The sequence below is a fragment of the Carassius gibelio genome, chromosome B12, assembly GCF_023724105.1.
Source record: "Carassius gibelio isolate Cgi1373 ecotype wild population from Czech Republic chromosome B12, carGib1.2-hapl.c, whole genome shotgun sequence".
NCBI lineage: Eukaryota > Metazoa > Chordata > Actinopteri > Cypriniformes > Cyprinidae > Carassius > Carassius gibelio.
This window is the reverse complement of record NC_068407.1, coordinates 22,733,693-22,741,803: the sequence shown is the minus strand read 5'-3', so window position 1 is coordinate 22,741,803 and position 8,111 is coordinate 22,733,693.

The window sequence follows — 8,111 nt, the reverse complement described above, 5'->3', positions numbered from 1 at the left end:
TTGGAACTCTTTGCGACTCAAGAGATATTTCACCTTTGCCCAGAGTTGTGGAAACTGTGGGTGTGGCTCCTGAGGGGGCACAACTCATAGCATCCAGTCCCTCAACTGAGGTTGCCGAGACCCACCTCCAATCCAGAGCACCCTCAACGAGGAAACTGTATGCCCTGAGGTGGAAACTCTTAGAGGCCACCAGCTTGACCCTGTTAACTGCCCAATCGGTACAGTTCTGGAGTTTCTACAAGCCAGGCCCACTGCAGGGTTAACCCACTCCACCTTAAAGGCTTACGTGGTGGCCATTGCAGCTTACCATGTCCCTTCCAGTGATCAATCAGTCGGTAGACACCCCATAGTGACATGTGTCCTCCATAGTGCACTGAGGCTGAGGCCTCCAGTAGAGTCCTGTTTCCCCCCTGGGATTGGTTGTGGTTTTAGAGGCTCTGTGTAAGCTCCATTTGAGCCAGCTCAGGATATTTGAGATATACATCTGACCCTTTAAACTGTAGGCCCCTTCAATGGCCCCTACCTACCTAGACTTTGTGCCCGCCATGGCCAAAGCACTCTTATACCCTCGAGTGGGTTATGTAAAAAAAAATCCCTCTGTCCCACCACAATCAGTAGTACTGCAGGCCTTCTGCTTTCCTCCTAATTGTATGTATCCAGCTCAAGTGCTAGACACATACGTCCACAGAACTGCCCTGTGGACAAAGACGGACCGACGGCCTGTGTGCCATGGTCCCACCAAAGTGGGATTTTTTTTCTGCAACTACACAGAACCTTAGTCGTTGGATAGTTGAGGCTATCAATGTTACCTATGAGTCCTCTGTTCTTCCCCCGCTGTTGGGAGCCAAGGCTCACTCTACACAGGGTATGGCGGCCTCTAAGGCCTTCTTAGCAGGTGTATCCCTATTGGACACCTTCAATGCTGCGGGATGGTCCACGCCTCCACTTTTGTCAGATTTTACAACATAGATATGCGAGCTACTCCTGGCTCTTCTTTCTCTCGCCTTAGCTGTGCTCTTCGGATACACACTAGGCAGTGATTTTAGTAAGTCTGGCAGTGTGGGCACATCGTTCCCCAAAGCGCTCAATGCAGCCTTTGAAGAGGAACGTCCCAAGGTTACAAATGTAACCCTAGTTCCTCGAAGGAACGAGACGTTGCGTCGTATCGCCATACTCCTGGAACCCATGCCAGCGCTTGCTTCCCTACTCGAAGCTGAAGATAGCGGCATGGCATGTGCTTTTATAGCTTCCCGGTCATTGCGTCACCCCGCCCATGACGTCACGCCCTTCCATTGGACAGATTGCAAATGATATTCAGAGTCGGTTTTGCCAAAGGCGTTCCCCAAAGCATTCGACGCAGCGTCTCATTCCTTCAAGGAACTAGGGTTACATTCGTAACCTTGGGATGTTCACTTGCATTTCTGGTCAACAGCTGAAATGTGGACTGATGGTAAACCTATTTTTCAGTCCTGTAGGTTTGGTGAAATATTTGCAATAAAATTAAAAATGTTTAACTATATCAAATGTTCTTAAAAATATCAACATCATCAACTAACATTTAAGCTAAATACACTTAGATATTTAAAAAAATAAATAAATAAAGATATACTACAATATTTCAGGGGACTGTGCTGTTGAGGACGGTAACTTCATGCCATATTATTTTAAATAAAAGTAGAAACCTTTTGGTCAGATGAATACATACAGTGAAACGTGTCTGTGTGTTGGTGTAGACTGTCTAAAATGCTCCAAAAATGTCCCTTTTAACTAATTAACTGCATGTGATTTGTGATTTATTTACTGTAGCAATCTTTAGAGACCAAGACAAAGGAAATAGTGTCTGTGGCATCCTTAATGTTTAACTTTATGTGTAATAGATGGGTTTGTATTAAGTGTAACAGTCAAAACAGAAAATGACAAGACTCATTTTTCAAGTAGAGGTTAGGGCTATTATGTGTCTTTTTGACACAGGTAGACAGGATCGTAGATAAGGTCCTAAAAGACAACCAAAAAAGGACTCATCCAGAATGACTATCCTTTTATTTATTTATTTTTTGCTGTAGTTGTTCATAAATTCCTATGAACATACACTGCATGTTTGACCACAATCAGAGAGAACTCATCACCTGAAAGTTATGCAAAAACAATTATCAATGATTATCTATAAAAATCACACATTCACAACAGAGAACAGGAGAGGATTTCTCTTATGTGCTCAAAGCTAAAATTCTCTTTGGCTAAATGCTGCATACAATTTTGCATTTCGTAATTCAGTGATTTTTTTTTTGTCAATTTGTTTTGCATAGATAAAATGTATTATATGTAAAGATTATATTAGATTTTTTTTTTTTTTCTAGAACCTTTACAAAAGCGTGGAATGTCATAGTTCTCAAATGTGTTTTAATTACATCTCACAAATATGACTGAAGTTGAGAAACAACGATGTTTAGCACATTTAAGATGTTTACTTACACCAGAGATGTTGCTTTATTTGAGTCAAAGAAGATGGCGACAGTAACTGATAACATTCTTTAATGAATAATGACATTGTGTTGAAAAATATTCTGTTGATAAACACCCCAAGGAAAATTATTTGAAATGGAGGTTTGTCAAAATAATTAAAATGTTCAGTCAAATGTTTAATCATTTCCTTAAATGAAAAGGTATGTGATCAATATGCTCCTTTCCCATACGAGAATTGGCATAAACTTATGGAGGAGTTAAAAAAAAATGAAAATACAAAATAAAATCTTTCACAATTTACAAAATCTGTATGCATAAGAAACATTTATTTTCTTGCTGTACTCTATTTCTTATAGAGTACATATCTTTCTCTATGATTTGGTCTCTTGAAAGTACAAAAGGCTATAGATGAAATATATCTATACTCTTTACAAGACTGTGGAAACTTCAATGTACAGCTTTCAGTGCAATAGTTGATTTGTTTTAGTTGTAATAGTTTGTAGGGTAAAACAGACTTCCTTTCTGTGTTGATGTTTCATGTAATCGCACTTTGTGAAGTTGCACTAAAAGAAATCTCTAAGAGAAAGACTGTTACTAAATTTTTTAATGTTCATTTATTCCTATTATGAAGACAGCTCACAAAGAGGAGTCTTCACCTAAAAACATACACAGCCCAACAAACTAGCAACAAACTGAATGACCATCCAAAATCTTAACAATATGTCTAAATCTAGGGGTATATGGAAAAAAAAAGTGTGTCAACAATATTGTGATTTTTAGACCAAAAAATCTGCTGGCATGCAAAAATACTTTTAGTGCTGCTATTTACACATATTATGAGAACAGTATACTGTTTCACCTGCCACAGAATTCATTACCAGTTTATTAGGGTCAAAAGGAAGTTATGATAATAGTTCAAAATCCTCAGCTTGTACAACTCTTTCATGCTGAAAATCCCAGATTCTGGTGCTTTTAATCTTTTAGTAAATCATTTAAAATGACATGATACCTACAAATGGTCAGAAAAAAATAAGGACCCACTTTATATTAAGTGGCCTTAACTACTATGTACTTACATTTTAATTAATAATATAGTACAATGTACTTATTCTGTACATACATGTTTTTACATTGTACTTAGAAAAAAAAAAAAAAACTACATGTAATTACATCTGTATTTACATTTATACATTAACAGTGTATTTACATTTATAATTACACTGTTGACCCATACTTTACACCTTAACCCACTCTTAAACTTACCCATACCTCCAACCCTCTCCCTAACCTTACCCCTATCGCAACTCAATAGCAGCAAAAGTGTTTTACAATACAATATGAACACAATAAGTACATTGTACTTATTTTTTTATGTAAGTACATAGTAGTTAAGGCCACCTAATATAAAGTGGGAACAAAAATAAAACTGCTTGATAAGCATGAAGCTTCATCTGTATCCCCAAAACAATGTTTTGTGTTCTAGATATGAACATTTACACCAATAAAAGTTAAGTGAACATTAGAAAACAACATGCAATCCTCGGGTAAATAATCTGAAACATAGATCTGTCAAATGATAAAAGTTCAGTCATACATTTAAAAAGTTTTCTGAAGTAAAGAAATTGTGTTTGTCACAAACACATCCAAAGAGTTTTCCATTTATATAAGAAAAATATTTGGCTGCATTAATGATCAGAAAGAAAAAAATATATATGTTTATGAGGCTATTTGAAAGAAATTACAAAATAATACAAAATAATAAATAATAATAATTTGAAGTCGTCTCCAACGCGTAATGGTGCAATAAATCACGTCTGCCATGGCACTCGATTAACACTTTATTTTATGCAGAGTAGAATTACTTACAAACACTGCTGCTTGCATTTACTTATGTAAATTGAGCTCATACGTATGCAAGCAACATTAAACATGGTGCTAATAGCTGAACATGACAAAATCCATCACAAACATCCACACCTGCAGGCATGCACGGTTGAAAAACTATGTGGGTTCTCCTGATTGTAATTCTCATCCACTGGTTTACCTGTCTTACTCATATAGCCTCCACAACTACCGTAAGGCCCTGTCTATGCCCCCTAGTGTGTAGGTGGAAGAACGTAACCCCCATGCAACTTACCACCAACAAATAACATAACACATATCAAAACTGACTACCACACATTGTGTACAATTTTGCCAATAATGTTGTTTAATGAATTTCAGAAATTGATAATATTTTCCTGAGGTAGGTTTAGGTACAGCATTGGGTGTATGGGGATAGTAGTTTGTACAGTTTAAAAACCATTATGCCTATGGAGAGTACTGATTTTCTCAAATGCTTTGATTTTTTGGCTGAATTATATCCTGTTCGCAAAAGGGCCACTGCAATAAAACATTAAGGAACAATAGTTCATAATTTGACACCTGGATTCATAAACATCATATTTTCTTCTAACAGGTAATCTGCTTTTCCACTGTATTGCACCTCGCCGATACAATGCTTGTGACAATGCTTGTAATAATACAATAAGTAGCCTAACCAGTACATAGTGTAAAAATGTGTTGCATCATATATTTTGTGTTGTTACAATAAGGCAACTTGTTATAAACAATAACATTGTTGCCTAACACAGTAGGTTATAAATACCACATAATCTTGGAATAGTTATACCTGTCTTATGAAATACTAACAGTGTAAATACCTTTAATTTCCCAAGTCATTACCCCATTATTCCCCACTTGTTTCCCTTTACCTACACGTACGTTCATCTTTAAGTTATGATCATGCGGAAAATTGTGGATTAGAATAGGTACCTTTTAGTTATAAAATACCTACAGTATAAATGCTTTATAATTTTGCAGGTTATTGCCCCTTATCCCCAAACGTTGCATATTGTTCACTTATGCCTATGAGAAGGTACTGTGGAGGTACTGTACTTTATAGTTACAAATAGTTATGCTATAAATTATATTTAATTTCACTGTACATTGCGTGCTGTAATCTATATTGTACCATCTAAGCCCTTGGATATATTTTTTATGAAACCTGGGAGTTTTCTGTTTTTGAAAATCCATTCTACCCAAACTTTTAAGCTTCAAAATTTTAATTAAGAAATTGATGACAAAGTCTATAAAGAAACTAATTAAAAAGTAAACCATATAAACTAATTTAGGTTTTGTTTACACGTAAGTTTCAGCTACATCAACTTTAGGTGAGGTGAAAGAAATCTTTCAGGTTTTAATAAAAAAAAAATCTTAAAATGTTTTTCATAGTTGAACAAAAGTCTTATGACTGAAATGACATGAGGGTGAATATGTGATGACAAAATTTTAATTTCTGGGTGAACTAAGTAACAAAAAAAAAAAGTCTATATAAAATTGGCACATTATAAAAAAGACACTTTTGTGTGTCTCACCTCACATGGTACACGGCTGGGTAGAACCAGTAAAGACTGATTTGTGACCAGAGCACCACTAGACAGTTTCTTCTGTATTTTCAGCTTCTGGAGTGATAGTCCATCCTCTGCTGCTTCCTGTCCACCTGGAGAAACACACTATATTACTGAACATTCCCGGTTACTTGACTGTAACCTTGTTACCTGTGAAAGCGGAATGAGATGCTGCGCTGCTCAGCGCATTTGGAAATGTCTTATCCGTGACCAGATGTGAATAATGTGTGTAACACGTTGATAGAATTGACCCGGTGGTATCATAGCCTCGGTTTATGATGTCATCGGGGCACGCTTTTTCAGAAATGCCCAGCAGAAGTTTCCAAGCTGCCAGACTCTCTGATAGTGGTACCGATTGTAATGCTTCCTTTTGAGGGGATGTTAGATGTTCCATGTCCTGAATGAAGGCAGGAAACACTGGAACATCTAATACCTTGTTGGAAACCACCTCCTCCCGAATTACACAAAGTGGCGGGGATGGAGGAGTTTTGTGAGGGTAACGGGGCGGGGTGAAAAGCTCTCGAGCGCGCACCATCATGTGAGGGACTACCCCCACCAGCAAGGGCGCCAGAGCATCAGGACTTCCTCTTCTTATCAAGGACAGTCCTGATGTCTGGCCTGGGAGGTTGCTGAGCACGGCTAACCTGTCCCCAATCCCTACGAGGGGGAGCACGGTTCGCCACGCTCTGCTTTTTAACCTCCCTGGTTTTTGAAGGACCGGGCTGAGGATGGGTGGCTGATGACCCCTCCCTTTGAGTGCAGTGAGGAAGGAACTGAACGAACACTTCTACATGTTTCTTCACCTCCCTAAACCTGTTGACAACCATATTAACCGAATCGCCAAACAGGACCGATGGAGAAATAGGACAGTCTAAAACAAACAAACGTTCCCTCTCCTTAATGCCCGTAAAATTGCTGACTAAAGTTGACATCGATTGGCCAATGGCACGAGCCGTCTACTTGGTCGCACAGAGAGACAAATCTGTGGCCCGATGAAGCTCAGAGAACGCTTCCTCGTCAATTGTACTGCCCACACTCAAGTCAGCCTGGTACACTGCCATAACACTGCCATAGTGTGCATCGCAGCACAAGCCTGACCTCTGAATATCCCCGCGATTTGTCATCCTCTTCGTGAACCGAAGCAGCACCGGAGCGCGCTTCGAGATCATGAGAGAGGATGCGCAGATCCGGTGACACTCGTCACTCGTCCTTCATGCAAATCCGCACAAGAGCCATCCGATGAAAAGGTGGGTGCAGTCTGAAAATAGTTCAGAAGAGCACGAAGCATCTTCACTGAGAGCAGTTCACAATGCTCGCACTCACCTGTCTCTAAAGCCAGAACCGCATGCTCTACCCCCAAACAAACAAAACAGTACACATGTGTATCCAGCTTATACATAGGACGAGAGCATGGAGGAACACAACACTTACCATTTCGTTGACTCATCCTACGAAGATCTGTAGCTGACGAGAAGAATCTTCCTGATGCACACATTCACAGAATGCAAAAGACTTGTTGATGCACCTGTGACGTAATTATTTATATTCTTGTGTTATATATTACCGAGGATATATTACCACCGGGTCAATTCTATCGATGTGTTAGACACATTATTCACAGCTGGTCACGAATTAGACGTTTCCCAATGCGCTGAGCAGCGCAGCATGGAACTGAAGCTTTTGAAAGGGAACTACTGCTTATAATTTGTAAGGAATTGTACATGCTAACACCGTTAGGCCTGATATATCAGGCCTGATAGACATTGAGGCCCCATTCATGCTAAGGAGCATTTAGGTGTATATGTATACATTTTGTATTGCATAGGCCTTTCATCCACATGGATCCAGCATTTTGGGAGAGTGAAACCATTTTTTTGGAATCGGGTCCAAGAGTGGATAAATCTGAAAAATGCCACCCTTGTGTTTTCACATAGACAGCGAATCCATATATTTTCTGAAATGATGACATCATCAACCCATGTCTCGCCCCTAGTCAGACACTGTTACATCATGTGACAACAAAAAAAAAAAACATGAACAAACACTGAATGATTGTCTATAAATGAATGATTGAATGATAGGTTATCAAATAACTAATAAATTGTCCCATGTTCATTTCAATCAATCAATCAATCACCTTTATTTATATAGTGCTTTAAACAAAATACATTGCGTCAAAGCACTGAACAACATTCATTT